Below are 18,720 nucleotides of genomic sequence, written 5' to 3' on the forward strand. Positions count from 1 at the left end.
AGATCTGTTATGAATTTTTCAGACCTAGAGATTTCTTGGGGTGACTGTGCCATTTTAGTGTCTCTGTTACAGGCAAGAAAAACAGGAGTATGGCCCAAATTCGGAACTGGAAGAGCTGTGCATCTAGGTTACTTTGCCACTAATACTTTAAAGGAGGAAGAGAGTGCTGGAGGGCTCCCCTGTGTGTTTGTGTCTGAAGGTTTTCCAGCACAGTGACAAAACACAGCAGTGCTGAAGTTAGAAGTTTTATCTCCACAGATAAAGAATCCAGAAACACCAAAAATAGATGCTGTCAGAGAAGATTTGCCATGCTGGTTTCTACTTGTTAATTAAATGCTCCAAGGATGTTTCAGATTGGAGGAGTGCAGTGAGTGGAATATAGAGGTGTATTTTGTGAGTTTAATCCTGTTTAGTCTTTCAGTTTGTGAGTTGGATGATAGAACAGAGGTTTACTAATTGCTACAGCAGAGCTCAGGGCTGGAGGAATACAGGCACTGCAGTGTGAAATGATCTCAACAAAATGGTCAGATGATCTGAAGGAAATACATGGGATGCATTTCAGTAAGGGGAAATGTAAAATAATATGTTTGTGTAGCAACAATAAACTTAAAATGAGAAACAACTGACTTGACTGCAAATAAGTGGCTGTATCACAAAATGAACACAAATGAGTCATGCCAGCTTTAAAAAGACACCGGGAGTCACTCTGGGATTATAGGAGCTGAATTGTTGTTGTGTGTAAGATACACGTTTCTTCTGCAGCACTCAGCGTTAGGCCTCAGGTGATGCAGTCTCTGCTTTTTGTTACTGCACTTCAAACACATTTGGGCCAATCAAAGAGTATTTTAGGAAGGTTGCAGTAATGGCCTCTGAGGAAGGACCAGAAAGTCTGAAATTGTTTAGACTGTAGCAGAGATGGGGAAGTATAATAACAGGCTTTAAGTATGGGAAGGATCGCTGCGGAGAGGAATGTAATAAACTGTTCTCTCCAGGTAGGACAAGAAATAATGGTCCTAAATAGCACAAAAGAACGTTTTGATCCTACAAAAAGCTTTCCAGCTCTGTGGGTAGATAAAAAGAGGGTCGAATGTCTGAGGGAAGTAATGGGATATCTGTAGCTGAAAATGTTCTAGAAGAGATGAAATAGCCTTCTTTTAGAGGTGAGCTGGGTGTAGTTGGCCTGTCCTTGGAGCAGGGGCTGGGGTGATGTGTCACCATAAGGTCACCACATTTTTATGATTTTTGTAACGTTACTGGCCATGAGCAAACCAAACAAATGAAAAAGCAAAACCGAACCAAGCAAAGAATATGGACCGTGTGGTAGAGAAAAATCTGGTGTGAGAGTCTGCAAGATTTAGTTTGAAGAGGTGCATCAAATATGGTCATTAAAGTGTTGCTTTATAAAGCATTTATTTAAGACCCGTGTAATGTAATATTGAAAATCACTTGAATAGGCATCTTTTTTTTTAATCTTCGACTTCCTTTTGTGTGGTGGTTTATTGTTTGTGTTTGCTTTTGTATTTATGAACCATCAGAAATAAACTGAGCTGGAGTCAAAGTCTGTCAGAAAACGTCACTGGCAAAAAGCAAAATTAAAAGGATTAATCCTAGGGAGGAAGGGGATGGGATGTAGTGTAGGCTTTAATGCTGAGCTGATCATGCAGCTTCTACTCCTCACTGAAACAGAGATAACAGCTGTTATCTGAGAGATGGATGTTGAACGATGATCTTCAGGTTCTTGAGGAGTTTATTATATAAGAAGCTTTCTTCAAAACCTGTTTGTGTTCCTTAAATTAGGACTGGATTTTAGTCTTTCATCCCCATTGCTGTGTAATAGTAATAACATTGATGAGGTTGAGTAGAAATGCATGCTTTCTACTGCCGCCTGTTTCTAAACAAAATCTCTCCTTTGAGGATTTTTTAGGTAATGGGAAAAGCTTTGATTAAATGAAGGCACTACCTTTGGAACAGAAGCGTTGTGAGAGCATTTAGGATTAGAAGTACCAGGCGGTTTGACAGAACTGTTTTGAACCAAATCCATTTGAATAATTCATTGTGAAATTTTCCTGCTCAAACCCACCTGAGTGCTTTTCCTGTGCCCTTGTTCAGGCTTTTCTAATTATTAAAATTTGACAAAGCTGTCTTGGGCTTAATGAATAATGAAGGCCAATCTCTGTGCTGTGTAGGTCTATGCTCTGCAGTTAGAAAAAGGGTTCAGTGAATTCTTCGACATTCTTGGCGTTCAGAGAGAGTTGAGGGCTGAGATGAAATGATGCTTTCAGTCCACTTCTTCCTAATTGAAATTAAGCTTCTGTTGCGTTTTTCCATCTGATGAGCAGTACGAATTAAACTTTATATACACTTCAGCTACAGGATATCATCGTTCTGCTTGTTCTGGTTGATGGGAAATTGCTCACTAGATCATTCAGGAACAAGGTTTTGGTCAAGGATGTGGCACTAATTTTAGGTGCTGATGTGATATTTGGACAAGGTGAAAGTTAATTCTGAGGGCTTCTTATAATTTAGTTAAATAAATTTGCCCTCAAAGCTGTTACTGCTTCTCTAAAACTGGGAAAAGGAAGAAAGCGCTGTCTGCTGTGTTAGAATGATGTAAAGCAGGAATTTATTGCTTCCTTCAAATATTTTAAGTCTTCCATGGATTTTTTTTCTTATATGTATCAGTACAGAACAAAGGCTTTCTTGTAGAGGACTGTGAAGGGGTCACGGTGTCTCAGAGGAAGGGCTCAGGCTTAAGTCTTGGGCAAAGGCAAATGCACCTATTCCTTAAGCTGCACCTGATGAGTGAGCTGTTACTGAGAAGGAGTTGTCAGGACGGCCTGGCAGCTGAACAGTGTGTGTGGGGGAAGATGTTCTTACTGGGGTTTGGAGAAGTATTTCTTGTCTAGTGGTCTGGGGGACCATGTAGGCTGTGACTGACAAAAGGATTTGTAGTGGGAAGCCATTAGTGTTGTGACAGATTGTTGCTGTTTTATTTCTGCTTGTTTTTTTTCTTTTCTTTTTTTTTTTCTTTCCAGTTTTCAAGTGTATAAAATGTCTTTGGCAACTCTTGAAATTGTATTTTGCAAATCATTCTAAAGTTAGAATGTATTCGTACATGTTTTCTCTGCCGCCTACTGCCTTCTTGTTATTTACTTGCACTTTCTCTGTGTATGTGTCTGTGAAAGTCAGAGTGTAACAAGCAGCAAGTCTTACTTGTTATTTATCCGTGATCAGATTGCTTTTGATAGTAACTGCTCTATCTAAATTGCCCCTTGAAGGGATCTGACAGGGTGTCTGAGTTCTGCGAAGCTGCCAGCGCTGTTGTCTGGGTGTTTCCTCAAAAGCAAAGTTCTGGGATAAAGGAAGCTCATCAAAACTTCTCTGTTCTTTCCAGTCTGCAACTTGTCTGCAAATGTTTTGTCCTTTAAAAAAACTAAAGTAGGTGAAGTAGAAAGCTGCTGCAGCTTTATACATACATACATACACACACACACATACATACACATATATATAATTTTTCAGATCTTAGCAAATTCGTGGTCCTCATTCTATCAGTTTACCAGAAATTCTGCTGTGTCCCATGCATTGCAAAAAATGCCAAAAGGATGAAGAATTATTATTCAAAGTGTCAGTGCAGTGTCTGCAGTAGTGTGATTACTTTTCCTACATGCTTGCATAGTTCTAAGTCCATCTGGGAGAAAATGGGTTTCTAACAGAACAGAGTGCAGTTATCTCATTCTCTTCACTGAGATGAGCTGTAAATTTCTCTGGATCATGTAATTGGGAATCTGCTGATCCTTTGTTAAGAGGATTCCTGAGATACTTTAGATAGAAAAGGTTCCTCTCATAGTTGCTGCCATTTCACAGCCTGTGCTGGAAAGGACAATGCGAAGCACTGACTTTTTGTATCATGTCTGAATTCACACAAAGTTCTCCTTCACCCCAAAGTGAATTCAGCCTTTTCAGAGTTTTGTTTCCTACTTCATGTTTCATTTCAAGATGTTTTTGTTGCTGTTTCTTATAATGGTGAGGTTACTGACCTGTAGTGTGATTGCTCTTTGTGTTGAAACAAATTGAATCTTGCAAATCCTCAAGAATCCTCTGTATTTATTCTCTTAAATGGATTACTGTGTGGAGAAGCCCGTTTTGCTGTCAGGACCTTCCAAATTCTCCAGGTGTGTGGAGGAATTGGTTTCCTGTTTTTAAGATCTGAAAGATCTTTCCATTTTTATTCCCCCTGCTCCCTCCACTGGAAACCACCCAACCCACCAGCAGTAGAGGTTGTTTATTTCTTGTTAATATTTATGATTTTCAGTTATATCACTTATAAACTGAAAATACCCCTGGTTAGTTATATCTCAGAAGTGATTTTATTGAAGCTTCCTATATTACATGAGAGGTTATTATTATTATTTTTCCTACTGTCAGAATTCAGAATGCAGAGAGGGAATGTTTAACCTGAGAAATTCTTATAAGAAGAGTCAGGGGCTTCTCTATGAGAATCAGCAGAGCTCTGGGAAGGATTACTCTGTGATATTCTCAGTACCCTTTTAAGCCTGATTCATGTGTCACTATGGCTTTCTTTTATGATGTGTACCAGGTGATCACGTGGACATTTCTTCTTGTCCTGTCTGTTCTCACAGTAGGCCTGACTTGCAGAAGTTGTATGAGCTGAAATTTAAGGTTTCTACGTATCCTCCCTCGAATGGCTCCTTTACTGCATACAGGGTATCCCTGCAGCTTCCCTGGTGGATTAGCTGGTGCTCCTGCTTTGAAACATTTGCTTTTCTTACACTTCTACTGTTGTACCACTTCTGTGTGAAGTCTGGTGACTGTTTCTACTCTCACTATTTTCCATAATGAGAAGTGATGTTGAAAAAGAGCCCGAGGGTTTGAATCAGTTACAAATAAGAATACAGAAAGTCTTATTTCTTCTTCTCTGTTGCCTCCTTTGTGTACCTCAGGTTCTGCCGGTGAAGATGTGCATCAACTGCATTTTAGTTAAGTTTTCCAAATAATTTTAGCAGTTTTATATTCAAACCAACTGTAAAATAGAATGAGAATAAAGTGAAGTAAAGCAGCTACTGTGACCCCTGCTTGGCAGAAGCAGATGTGGAGAACATTTCCCCCCAGGGAGTTCTCAACTCCAATGTAATTTAGGTTATAGCTGGTCAGTACGGATAGAAACCATAAGGTTGTTGAGTTGCTTTCTGTGCATCACTTATCAAATATTTGTATCCTCATCATGGAAACTTTGAGTTCTAAGTTAAACGAAGTAACTGTGCTCCTAGTGCTTGTAAGGAGCTAAGGATAAGGGGCAGCCTGTGAGTAGGGCTTCATGTTACAGCTAACCTGATCCAGTGGCTATCTGTCACCAACATACGTAGGTCTGGCCCCTGCTTTCTGGTAGCACCTGTGCTTGTCTGACCATTACTGTAAGCTTGTTCAGGGAGCTAACCCAGCAGAAAAATAATGGCTCTTTTGTAGGATGTGTATTTTCTAAATCAGCTCATTGTGAGATCAAATTGAATACTAAGGCAAATGCATAGGAAAAATCGGGATGGTGCGCCGGGGTCATGGGGAGTGGGATTGCCTCTGTTTGTAGATTAAATCACTTAACTGTAAAGTGAAACCTCACCTGGGAAGTCGTGTTGAAAAATTAAATAGAGAATGACTGAAGGCTCACCAGAGTATGTGTCAGTTCTTTTGGTAAGGAGTGAGATGATGGGTAGATACAGCTTTGTGTGCTGTATTAGAAGGATAGTGGGAAGTGGAGACTAGAATAGAGCAAAGTGGAGACTAGGATACAGCAATGAACTAGGAAAAAGCTCTTTGCAATAGTATCTAAGCTGATACGGGTGAAGCAGGGGTAGAAAAAAGAGGGTTGCATTAATTCAGGTACAGAATGATCCTCATGGAAGTTACCTGCTTGGCACAACATTGGAAACCTGTTTAAACTAAGACATATTCTGATAGGAGTTCAGCTGCCAAAAAAAAAAAAAATAGGTGTGTTTGCATTGAATCTTAGCATCCGCTGCTGATGAAAATGCTGTCTTCAGTGTAGTGTCCTGAACTGGCCAAATGTATTTTTAATTATTCTGCTGACTTGCACTTATGTTTACATTTTACTTCTTCAGTTTAAATACATAGATGCTGTAGAGTTGCTTTGACTGAGAGTGAATACAGATGTTTCTAGTGTTTTCTCGATTAAGCAAGGGCATCCAAACAGTCTGAATATAACATTCCTAGGAAGAAGTAGCACCCGAAATCCAGGGGGATTTGTCAGTCAGGGGACTTGAAATTTATCATCAGTCCAAACATTTTGCAAACCCATTGGGCAAACTTTGGTAGCATTTGTGTTAATAGAGCATTAGTTTCATTGCAAATAGTGATTTGCAATTTTAATGTCAGGGTTTAATCTAAGACTTGTTGAACTGATTTTATGTGCTTTTCCTGTAGTTCCTATAGGCATAATTGTAAAAAGGAGGATTTAGCCCGTGCTTTGTTGAGAGAATGCCTGTATTCCTTTGGGCAGCGCATTAAATTGTTTTGATTTGATTGAAGTTTTGATTGATGCCATGAAAGGTTTGGGTGTTTTTCTTTTCTGCACTGTACAAAATGTACAGGTGTTTGAAATGTTATCATATGGTTAGAATTGTTCAATCAAATACTTCTAGAGTAGTGATATGTTGATAACATTATCTCAGCGATGACAGAAAAAAAAACTGATAATAATCTAGAGCTGATATAAGTCTGATGACTTGATTTCATCACTGTCTAAAGGCAGAGTTATAGAAGGATCTCACAAAACTGAGTGAATGAGGGATAAAATAGAAGCAGAATCTCATTTTCAGAAATGTGAGGTAATGCATAAGAATGAAAAAAGAGCTCCCTGACTTTGTCAGCTATTACTGCTCAGGAAAGTGTTCTGATAGATGCTTCTGTAAAAGCATAATTCAGTTTTCAGAAGCTGACAGAGAATGTAAACAGTGTTGCCTGTTATTAAGGAGCGTAAAACATTTCTGTTCTGTGATTAAAAAAGTAAAAAATCTATGGAATATAATGTAGCCCATCCTTTGGATGTTTTATTCAGCACTGATACATCTGCCTGGGTTAGGATGGAAAAGTGCAGCAGGAATGATCAGAGGTTTGGGACAGATTGTCTGTGCAGAACAGCAGGGCACTCAGCCAAGTAAAATACCCATTAATTCAGCGAACATACAGCAGGTAAATCCTCAGGTCTGCTATGCCCTGTATGATCACTGTATTTCAGTACATCTTGTGCTTCTAGAAACAGTAAAACTAGTTATTAAAGGTCTGGGGTTTTCATGTATTTTCTTCTCATGTTATCAAGAAAAGAATGTAATTAATTGCTTATTGCTGTAGGAGAGAATACGTCACTTGAGTTATGAACACTTTGTGTATTCAAAGGTATAGCAAAAGCCGCTCCTAGGACCTGTATTCTTCATGTGTTTCTGTTTCCTCTTTTATGGCTGCTTCATTGTGCTGTAGGTAATGCAGTTATTCATAGAGAAGTGCTTTCATATTAGACAATTATTGTAGATGTTCTGTAAGAACTGGCAGGGTTTTGGTAATATTTTAAATCATAAAGCTAAGCAGTTTTATGGATGGCATGTAAATTAGATTTGTCAGGTTAATCCTTGCTTAATACTTGATGTCAGCTCTTCGGAGGCACTAAGAAAAGAATAAGTATAGCGTTTGGTTTGACATAACTCTCTTAAATTTCTTACAGTAGTTTGAAAAACACTGTGCTTTAGAAAGGATCAGAAAGGCTTTTCTGGGACACCACTGGCAAATAATAAACTGTAAGCAGTTTATTATTAAAAGAGAGTAACATAGTCTTCTGCTTGATATCTGTTCTGTGTAAATGCAGATGTGAATATGTCAGATTGAATGGAAGTGACTTCTAGCTTTGTTATTGTTTTCAAATTTGTACTGTAAAGATTCCAAGCTGTGTCTGTGGCATTTTGGAGAGATGCTGATCACATAATTTTCAGTCTTGTAAGAAATAAGCATTTTAAACTAATTAAGTCCGTGCAACTGAATGATACACTGGGAGAACAATAAGAAAATTTTTTCTTTACAACATCCTTGCACAAGTGAATCTAAGTTCAACATAAATCATCTTCCAGTTTAGTCTAAGATTTCTGCAGTTTCTTAAGATGGGGTTTTCAGAGTGCTGTATCAAGGTACAGTCAAGTGTGTGTAGCGCAGGGGGCAAAGGCTGTACATGAGAGCAAGTACTTAACTGCAAGCACGCATTTTGCGTTTTTGTGATGGATTAGCCATTTAGAAAGGTATCTGAGCTCTGACAATCCATTTGCATTTGCTTAGGATAGATATGGAAACTATATAACTCACACTCTTTAACCCAGCTGCTGACAGCTCCTTCCTGTTGCCTCAGTCTGGTAAAATATGCTGAAGGTTGACTGTAGCTCTTCCCCTTTGTTCTTGTGCTTTGAGAAACTCTCTAGTGGCTGAATCTGGAACTTGAATAATCTTTTTATATTTCTTCAGGCCTTTCACCTGCTGTTACATGGTAATTGTGAGGAACCGTAGGATGAACGTCCTTCTTTCTTGCGAACTCATTAAGAATTGTAGACGATATATTCAGACGTTCTTCTGTATAAGGTTAAGTTCTTGACTTCTTACCTTACTGAGTGTGACCACAGTTTGCACGGTGTAATTGAATTAAAAATGCATGAAATATGAAAACAATAAAATACTCCTCTAGTCATGAGTTTTCTCATCTTGAGACAAAGACTGAAAATCAAACCTATCCTAACCTAAGAAATGATGTTCAGGAAAATACAATGAGAAAAGCCAGGGTATCACTGAAAACCTTGAGGTCTTTTATTCTATTAGAGGAGATAAAACTGAAAGCATATAATAATAGTACTGGTACTCACTGTATTCATTTGAAACATCTATGCCTTTGTAGTATAGGTGTACTTAGTTTATACATCAGCTTTCCATCCCTTTATAGTACTATGAATCTTTCCTTCTTTATTCCTGAAAACACGTATCCAGACAAAGTCAAAAAGTGAAGCTGATGGTAAAACTGAGTAAAACAGCAAAGTGTCATCCCATAAAATGGAAGTTGTCATGTGGCTGCCTGTATTGGATATCTAATCTTTCATCATTACTTCTTTCTTTTTGCCAGATTATTGATCTTGATATCCATTTAAAAAAGAAATGGAACATTAAATTTCTCTTTTACAAACACATTGGTGCATTAGCTTGAATGCTAACAAATTATGGGAGCTCAAGGAAAAACAGGGAAAAAATAGAGAAGAGAAATGCACTGATGTTCATTACACAGATAGAAATGACACGTGACTTGGAGGACTCCGAACTGAAAGTAGTTGGTAGTGGGAAAGGTGGTGTGTATGCAGTTCTTCCCTAGTTACATCTGTCCTTGGAGACAAGGGACTGACTGCACAGACCTGCGATCTCTCGCAGTGTGAGGAAAGATGTTTGAAATTAAATATATATATATATACATAAAATATATAAATACATTTATATAAAGAATAGACTTGCTTTTAAGGAAATGGATAGCCAATTATCATAAAGGGGAACTGCATACCTATGCGCACAGATAACAGATACGTCCATGTGCTCAGTCAGTCACAAGCAAGTCTTTTTTGCTTAGTAAATGTAGTGCAGTTTCTCAGCATGTGGAAGAGGTATTTAGAAAGCGCACGATAAAGTATTTGAAGTATTTATAAAGTGGGAAGGAATAATGCAGCTGGGAGGAATTTGGTACTTTGTAGGCAGTCTTTCATTTTATGCTTGAGCAGTGAGCAGAATTTTGAAAGTGAATTCCTCTTTGCAGGTACAGGAAATAATAAACTGGGTATTGCAAAGCAAAACAACTCTGGAGAACAATAATAATTAAGGCAGGATACCTGGGTATTCCTTGTATCACAAAGGAAAAAATAAACTGTATTTCAGAAACATGTTGGCAGTTTAATGGTAGGTTTAGAAAAACAATATAAAATCTTAGAAAGGCTTAGAAATGCATTTTTAATCTATAAAATATATCTATTTTGCAAGTTAATAAGCTACCAGGAAAAAAAAACAAAAACAAAACTACAAAACAGCTGATAAATGGTTGTATTGTGCAAAAACATCTACTCTTTTGGCTGAGCCTTTCATGGTAGCTGATTTCATACTGAGATTGAAGCAGAAGGAGGCTGGAGGCTGAGATGTTAAATGTGAATACATTCCAGACAAACTTTTTATGTGTTTCCAATTAATACTGTGAGCAGAGGAAAGGCAGGACACAGAAAATTCAGGAAATTAAACACTGTGTTGTTCATCAGATGAATGTACTGGTCTACCAACAGAGCAAGAGAAAGCAAAATTGCAGTCAAGCTAAACAAAATTACACAACTCAGTTCTATTGGAGTTATGTATGTTGGGATAAAAAGGGAAAATAGACTTCTATTGTACTATTAAATCAAGGAAATTCTGACTAGCTATGCTATCTGGAAGCAGTTGGATGTGGACAGAAGCAGCTACACATAGTAACATACTAGCTGAACTGGAACCATTCCTGTTTTATATATGTGTGTATGTAAAATCAAGACCAATTCAGAATTGAGAAGAAAAGATCTGTAATAATGTTCATATTGAAAGGTTTTTCAGTGACCAGATGCGGAGCAACAATGAAACGAGAAGCTTTAAAAATGCAGTTATTAATGCCCTTAAAATACCTTCAAGCACTTTTCAGTGGAAATTTCAGGAATCCACGTAGACTGGAATATGCACATTGATCTTATTCTAGAGGCTTATGTTCAGACCTGAGCAAGGATGAGAATGTCAAACTTTCTATGGCTATGAAACCCATCTGCTTAATAAGCTAATAGTCAGTTGCAAAACAGGATTTCAAAAGAGTAAGAGTAAGGTGTTGTTTATAAGTGCTGGTATCTGTTGTTTGCTCAGGATGCTCGGGCACTGACAGAAAATGTCTTTTTGCTTTGCAGCACTCTTGGGGCTGCTGAAGTGAGCCAGGCTTGTTCTCAGGGTAACTGATACATTCAGCTCATGAAGAACATTGCTTTGAGAGACTACTTGCAAAGGCAAACCTGCTGTATGTAGTGAAGTGTAGCCAGCAGTTGTGATTTGTATTAGACCAAACAGCAAAAGGCAGTGAAAGTCAATTCTGTTCTATCTGTCTAGAGCAAAAAAGATTTTCTGCCACGAATCACTATTTTGAGAAGTGCAGCAGTGGTAAGGTTCTACACAGAGCTGTATCAGCAAAGTGAACAGATGCACTGTCTCAGACTTTTTCTGCATAAAACAGACATTTCTGTGTTTTCTGTGGGCCACAGGCTTGATTTGATATATTTGATTGTACTCTACAATTTGTTTAATCACAGAGTAGAATCATGGAATCACTGAGTGGTTTGGGTTGGAAGGGACCTCCAAGTTCCAACCCCCTGCCATGGTCATGGACACCCTGTCAGCTTAGGGCTTCATCCAGCCTAGCTTTGAGCACCTCTAAGGTTGTGGCATCCACAGCTTCTATGGGCAGCATGTGCCTGTGCCTCGCTGCCCTCACAGTGAAGAATTTCATCTTCTATCTAATCTAAATCTTCCTTCTTTTAGTTATACATTGTGTTGTCTTGTACTTCTGTCTTTGTCATTATGGTGGCTTTCTGAGGCTTATGTAGCTGATGCTGTAATAGTCTGTATTAAAAATACATATGTATATATTTACTGATGTACTTCAAATACCTTTGAGTGAAAATCGTTTGGCTAAAAATACAGTTTTGTGCAGTGTAAGCATCACAGTGTACTTCGTAAGGTAGCATGCTTGGAATTATTTTGAAAGTGAATCAGAGTGGCTATTTGTGGTGTAATATTCTGTACATAGGAGGAGTGGTGCTACAACTTGCCTTGGGGCTTTCAAGAAAGTCAGACAACACTGTATTCCTTCAACTTCCTTTTCATAAATAAACTATTAGCACTATTAGTAACTTCTTGATGACTTCTGTCAATAGCAGGGAAATGTGGGAAATAATGTCTTGTTATGATTAGTATTTTTTGCATGTTATAGAAATAACTTAATTAGAAAATAAAACACATTTTTCTTGCTTATAAGTATGTGGTTAAGAAATTAAGTGCTGTTGGAGTCTATTCTACTAGAATAATATTTTGATAAAAGGTTGTTATAACCAAATTACTGTTACTGATTTTTCTTAATGTGCTGCTTTCCAAGAACCTTTTTAATTTATTACATCTGAGATATTAATCGCACAGCTGGTCTCCTTTGGGTAACAGCAAATTTATGTAGCAGCTGAAAGGTTTCACAAGAAAAGCAGTGAGAGTTTCATTGGGATGGTACCATGAAACAGATAGATGGAGTGGGAAGGATATTCGGTGATAACCAAGAAACGTGGTTAAGTATATGATTTTCTTTACACTACACTGAAATTAATTTTGTAGTCTGGTTTTTATTTCCTAGAGAAGTTAATTGTATTATATAAAAGTTACTGAACTTACCAATCAATAAAGTAAGAATGTTTAGTTAAGGCTACTGTCTTTAATCATGCTGAATGCATTTTTTTTTTTATTAATTTGCAAACTTGCATTAAATGACTTCATAGTAGTTGAACTTTTTTACCGTAAATGAAGATGAAGCAGTCGTAGGTGTGTTAGTGTGGAATCTAGTTTATTGTTCCTATGGCTTTGGTAGCACCTTTCAGAGCTCACGTCTTTCCATTTTATCATCTAGACACATCTGAGAAGCTAGAAGAGAAGCTGATACTTTCATCTTTGAGCTGTTGTTAGATGTGTTTCATGATACAATTCTACAAATATTTGTGTTGACAGAGTTGTCACAAATGTATGTGGCCAATCCTCGGGGTGACGTGCTGAGCTGGTGCGTGTGGAGCTCTAAGTGGGTGAGCTCCTTGTCTGCCTATAGTTACTCCCAGTTCTGGTTTCTCTCCCACCCTGTTGAAGCTTTCTGTCTTCTTTAAGTTCTTGGTGATTTCCAGCCTCTCTCTCTCCTAGTTATTAATATCCACTTGCTTTGCTGATCTAACTGCTCTCCTTCTGTGTCCATTTAACATTCCCCTTAACTTGCTCTCTTCCCAATTCCACCAAGCATGGAGGTAGACGAATTCCTATAGCAAAAGGTCAGCAGTCTCTTAACCAGTAGCAGGGTTGTTTTTGTGTTTGTTTCTGCACAGAAATGACTAATTATTTTGACTGAAAATTGAGGTGAAAGGCAGCAGGGTGGGAATAGCATTCCAAGGCAGAAGCCTCAGTGTGTGATTTCAGCTCGAAATCTAATTTGGCCAAAGTACAAGAAACTGAAAGCTTCTCAGGGCTTGTCTATAAGGAGAAGATATCTGATAGAGTGCTTTCTTTTCTCGAGTTCTGCTGTGTAGTTACACCTGCATAATTTATACTTGCTTTTATATAAATTAGCAACCTTATCTTGGAATTTGCCTAGGAAAGGGATTACGCCTTTGTCGTATCTGTCCTCCCTAATGCGGGTAACAGCCTTTAGATAAAGTACTGCAGACTGGAAGAATTACAAAGGACAGATGGGCATTGCTAGTCATTCACATATAACTTGCGGTTTTGACCTTTCTCTTTATTTTGTGGTTTAAAACAAGAAGGTTCAATGTAAAACAGTGCAAATAAAAAAGCTGCTTATGTGGTAGAGAAGAGGAGGTTAAGCTCTTGCTTGTTTTTCACGCATTCTGTAATTTAAGTACTGGATTCAGCTTACTTTTCCTCGATCCAGTTTGCTTTCAGAAATAACTGCATATGTTTTTTTTCGGTCAGACTCTTCCTATTGATTCCAGTCTTGTCTAAGAATAGGATTGTCTGTCCCGGTGAACCCTTCTATTCTGAGAAAGAAAATGAGCCTGTTCATCTATTCACTACACTAGTTGATTCCCAGTTTAGGGTGTTTTTGGTAAGACCCACCCCTGCTGGTTTGAGGTGATACAAGCTTGATGTTTTTTTACACTTCTAAGTTTTTCCTTTTTCTTTATTTCGTCTTGCTGTCCTGTTATGGGGTATGAGTAACTACAAGTAGGCCTATTCTGACAATGATATTTGACCATATATAATGTAACTTTGTGTCAGAGGTGGTTGAAATCTGAGGATAATTCCAGACTGTGGGGCCTCATGATAGTTATTTATTTTTACTTCTTTTAGACTTACAATATTGCTTTATGCATCTTATTGTTATATATTATCTGTGTAGATTGTTTCTGTAGTTTAAAAATATTGCTTGTGTTTGATACAGTGTAAATCAGAAATATATAATGAGTTCTTCTGAAAACTAATGTCTTGCTAATGCAGTTATGTGTGGGAAGAGATGCTGGCGTACTTAGTTTTGATAGACTGGTGAATGTAAGTTGTTAAATAGAATTCATCCCTAATTTGATAATACCGCTTTGCTAGGAGGTGAAAAGCTTTATTTTTGAAGAGAAACTGAAGTCCTGATAATCTGAGGTCATTGAATGTTCTCTTCTGTTCAAAGATGTTTCTAGTCTTGGGTAAATACTTCTGTAAGTGATTAGAATCTATTTAGATGAATAGCTCCTGTGTTTTTCATTTGATACAATAAACTTTTCATTTTAAAAAATGTTCTAAATAACATGCTGCTGCTCTACAGAGGATGTAAGAATTGCTGTTTTATAGCACAAAGGTGCCCCAACAATAAATACAATGTAAATAAATACAATACCATATTGTATTTATTGGCTGAGATGATCCTTCAGTATTCTTTACTTCTGAGATGCACTGGCTCTCAGCTGTGCTATGCAAGCTTAAAACTTATAGTCTGTTTGCTTTTTCTGTCTCTGAATCTGTGTTTTGGGTGTTTTGGAATGTGTAGATGATGAGAAGAAAGCAAGTGGTGTAATCATGGGGGACATGTAGCCAGTGAGAACACAAAAGCCTATTCAGGATGCCTTTCATGTAATTTTCTGTGAAAAAATGTAAAATCATGAGATGTAACAGCACTCCTCCCACTAACAAATACTGAGCCCTGCTACCAGCGGTTAGAGATTGTGTGCATCTGTAATGCATGGGTACAGAAACTGGTTAACAGTTTCTGATGTGCATGTAATTGACTGTATTCGCAGAAAGGATATTCGTGATAAATGTTATGCTTTTTTAACCACTTTAAGACTGAGTTACACATGCTTGGTCAGATTAAACTCAGTTTTTGTCAATTCTGTTTTCTATCTTGACAGAAGACTTAGGAATGAGATTTGCAAAAGGCCACTTCTGGCAGCCGGTTTCATATCGTCACTGCAATACACCAGTGGGAAGTTCTTGGTGTATTGCTCTGTCCTAACATGTGAATAGCGGCCATTGAATCCAGAGTGATTAATGAGAGATTCTGGGTAAATGAGACTTTTATAGGTTGAGAAATATGGCAGACTTTTCTTCACTCCTGTGTAAAAGTCAGTTATTTCAATAGTTCTGTACACCATAGCACCAGGCTAGAAAAATACCAGGTCAGTGGAAGTAGCATTTCAAAATTAGGGAAGTAGACATTATATACAATTATATACATTAAGGACTCCCAAGTTCTTATGACAGAAAGAAATGTGATCAAAGAGTGTTAGAACTGAAATAGAAAATTCTGCCATCTTCCTTTAAGGCAGAGGAAAGCAAGATCTCACAAATCTGGAACAGAAGGAAACTGAAACAGGAGAGGGTGATTATATGTGTGTCATGTTTGTTCTTGTAAACAAGAAATACAAATAATGGATTTGGTTTCTGAAGTCATTTTGGAATTTACTGCAGTGTGGGACATGGAGCCCTACTGCCAGCAGGAATTCACCGTTGTAATATCCAAGCACTTGAAAACGTCTTTGGTCGTTATCACCATGCACGCAGTGTTACGGTTGTGCAACTGTTGCAGCTTTTTGTTTTGCTCTACCACCCAGGGATGAGTTGTTTAGTTTTTTGTTTTTTAAGATACTGTGTGTAATGTTAATGTGTCCGGATATATAAAGCGCTACCACACAATAATAGAAGCTTAGGTTGCTTTGCTCCTTTTTGGGCCTGTTTGCTTATGTAGCCCGTATTTTTTCATATCAACCTCTTTTCATTAATATTGATATAATATAATATAATTTAACTGTGTGTGTTTCTTAGTTCTTGGGATTCCTTTAAACTACTGACTTGTCCTAGGATCCCACATTCCAAGTGCTCGTACAACCCAGTTAAGAAATGGTTTATTCTACGTATTTAGGAAGAAGTTTCTTCATTCTGCTTTCCTCGGCTGTCAATCTCCATCTGTGTGTAAATTTGTGTCCTCTGTTGCTGGAGGCTTTCATACACACAGCTCGCACCTTTACTAAGTAGGATTCTGGTTAATTTAAATAATAATAGTCTAACTAGGACTTGTATCAGTTGAGTCCACATAAATCTATGTAACACTTTAGAGGTTCTCAAATATCAAAACACATATCCAGAAGTGCCAGCCTGTGTTCTTATCAAATCGTTAATTGTACATTGTATATTAATTTCTGTAAGCAAATTAGAGTCTCACTGTGTCCGAGTGCTGCACTGATGAATGTATGACCATTCCTTGTGATGTTTCAGCAGCAACACTTGCTGTCTGACTTTTACCCATTCTTCCCAGTAAGGGACAAATTCAGTCTTTTTCTTACTTTAAAGCCTTGTCTCCATCTTCATGATATTCCACGTTCATCTGTGATTTCTCAATTGTTCATCATAGTAGGCTGCACATACCAGTCTGTGTTGTTTCTTAGCTGATTCTCAGTTTTTTGAGTTTTTATTCCAATATTTATATAAAGTAATTAAGTTGTAGCCATTTCAGTCTACTTTGCCTGTTTAAAGTTTTACTTCCTGCCGCCAGTAGCAGATTAAAAAAAAAAGAAATCCCAAAAGAGTAAAACCTATTTTGTTCCCCACCTCGGTTTCTCTTCATGTGATATTTGGGTTCTTTTTGCTGTTTGAAAAATCCTCTTTTCTTCCTCAAGGCAACGGGACACAGCAGGGATGGTTTCCTTCCTGCAGTGAGTAAAATAGGGTTGTGTTAGAGAAAAGTAAATTGGAGGGGTTATGAAGTATACAGATGTGTGGAAAGCCTGGCATTGCTTGTTCAGCCATTCCTGAAACAGCTTATACAAATGTTCTCTATGGGCTGATAAAGTAATTACATTTTTTGAGATTAGGCCTTCTTCTGTTTGACTCAACACTTGTATGTTGTCTCATGCTATTCCTGTATTTTGTATTTTACCAAACTCAGTGAGCTGTGGGATTTTTGTTTGGGGATTATAATTGTTTTCTATGAAAGTCTGCCAAAACCTGTCTGCACTTTGGTACTAAGGTGTCTTTCCAGTCACTTAAAGGGATCTGTAGGAAAGCCTTGTTCTGAATGTGTTCCTTCTATGGGTAGGTGGCAACTGTTTCTTTTTGCTCATTCCTTTCAGTAATTTGTCTATTGTGTTTTTAAATATTTTTCCTTCTTTCTTGTTTCTCCATTCTTTATTCGTTTTTTGGTTTGACAGTTCCTTACTGTTTGTTAAATTCAGAAGTTCAACTGAATAATTGAAATCTCATTTTATTTAGTTATCCGGATAGAAGAATTGGTGACACTTATGTAATATCTCTGTAGAAGTATCTTCCATTACTTAATTTCTCAGTAACTAGAAACAATTCTGTATATACAAATAGATACTCATTTTTATTTGTATATACAAATAGATACTCTTCTGCACTTCCTTTGACGAATTTATGTTTTGAATTGTCAACTTAATAGAGAATTCATTTTATACTCTGACCTATAGAAATGATAATTAGGCACAAAGTAAACAAGTCCATTTCACAAAGCTTTGTACATTTATCATCCAAATGTAGTAGTAGTGTAGAAAGAAAATTGTGGAACTGCTTGTCAGCTTGTGTTTTTCACCATGAAGTTTCTGCAGTGTGTGAAAGGAAGTTTACTTTTATGAGGTCAGTGGAATATGAAGAAAAAATTCATTAATCTCTGTTCTGTAGTGAGCTATAGCATCTCCAGAGTACTAGATTTTCTTAAATGTGATTCCAGTTTTGTTTTTTTTTCCTCATTAGAAATAATTATTTTTCACTGTGTGTCTAGTTACATTTGACTAAATATTCAGAATTTGTTATAATAAACTGTATTTTTTTACTGCTTGCTTTCCTGTGTCTCTCAAAGCATGCTTTGAGGTTTGAACACGCTAACATGGGGCTCTGTTGTGAATTCTTTCTTTCACATCTTTGATGAGCTGTACTGAGTCACTTAATCCAGAAAAGTTATTTTACATTTGAAACTTGAATTAGCATTTCACATTCTTAATTACTTTATTACATACTCTTCTGTATGTGGGGCACTCTTAAAGCTGGTAATTGCTTCTTTAAAAATGAGTTCTTACTCTCTATTTAAGTACCGTGGCATCGTTTTCTTAATTTAAATAAAGTAATTTACATGTTTTATTGATGTCCTTTTCTCAACAGTTTTCAAAATCTTGCTAATGTGATGGCGTAAACTTGTAAAAAGACACTTGGATTACATCGTGGATGTCGGCAATGGTGTGTGATATTACTGGGGTGGCGCAGTGAGAGTCTGCTGTGTGAAACATCGGAAGTTTATACTACTTCTAGTTCTGCAATGGTAAGATGTGTGTTTTGTTTTAAGTAACAAAGTGTTCCATAAGGTTT

General features: G+C 37.4%; 1 protein-coding gene across 6 annotated transcripts in view; it reads left to right on the forward strand.

The window, feature by feature from the left end:
* ZZZ3 (zinc finger ZZ-type containing 3) overlaps positions 1-18,720 on the forward strand; it is a 61,675-nt gene that overhangs the window by 3,950 nt on the left and 39,005 nt on the right. For all 6 annotated transcript variants that reach the window (XM_032446107.1, XM_032446108.1, XM_015870247.2 and 3 more), the window contains exon 2: positions 18,517-18,673. The gene's annotated coding sequence lies outside the window, so the exon portion shown is untranslated. The remainder of the gene's footprint in view (positions 1-18,516; positions 18,674-18,720) is intronic.

Source organism: Coturnix japonica, chromosome 8 (genome assembly GCF_001577835.2).
Source record: "Coturnix japonica isolate 7356 chromosome 8, Coturnix japonica 2.1, whole genome shotgun sequence".
NCBI classification, from domain to species: domain Eukaryota; kingdom Metazoa; phylum Chordata; class Aves; order Galliformes; family Phasianidae; genus Coturnix; species Coturnix japonica.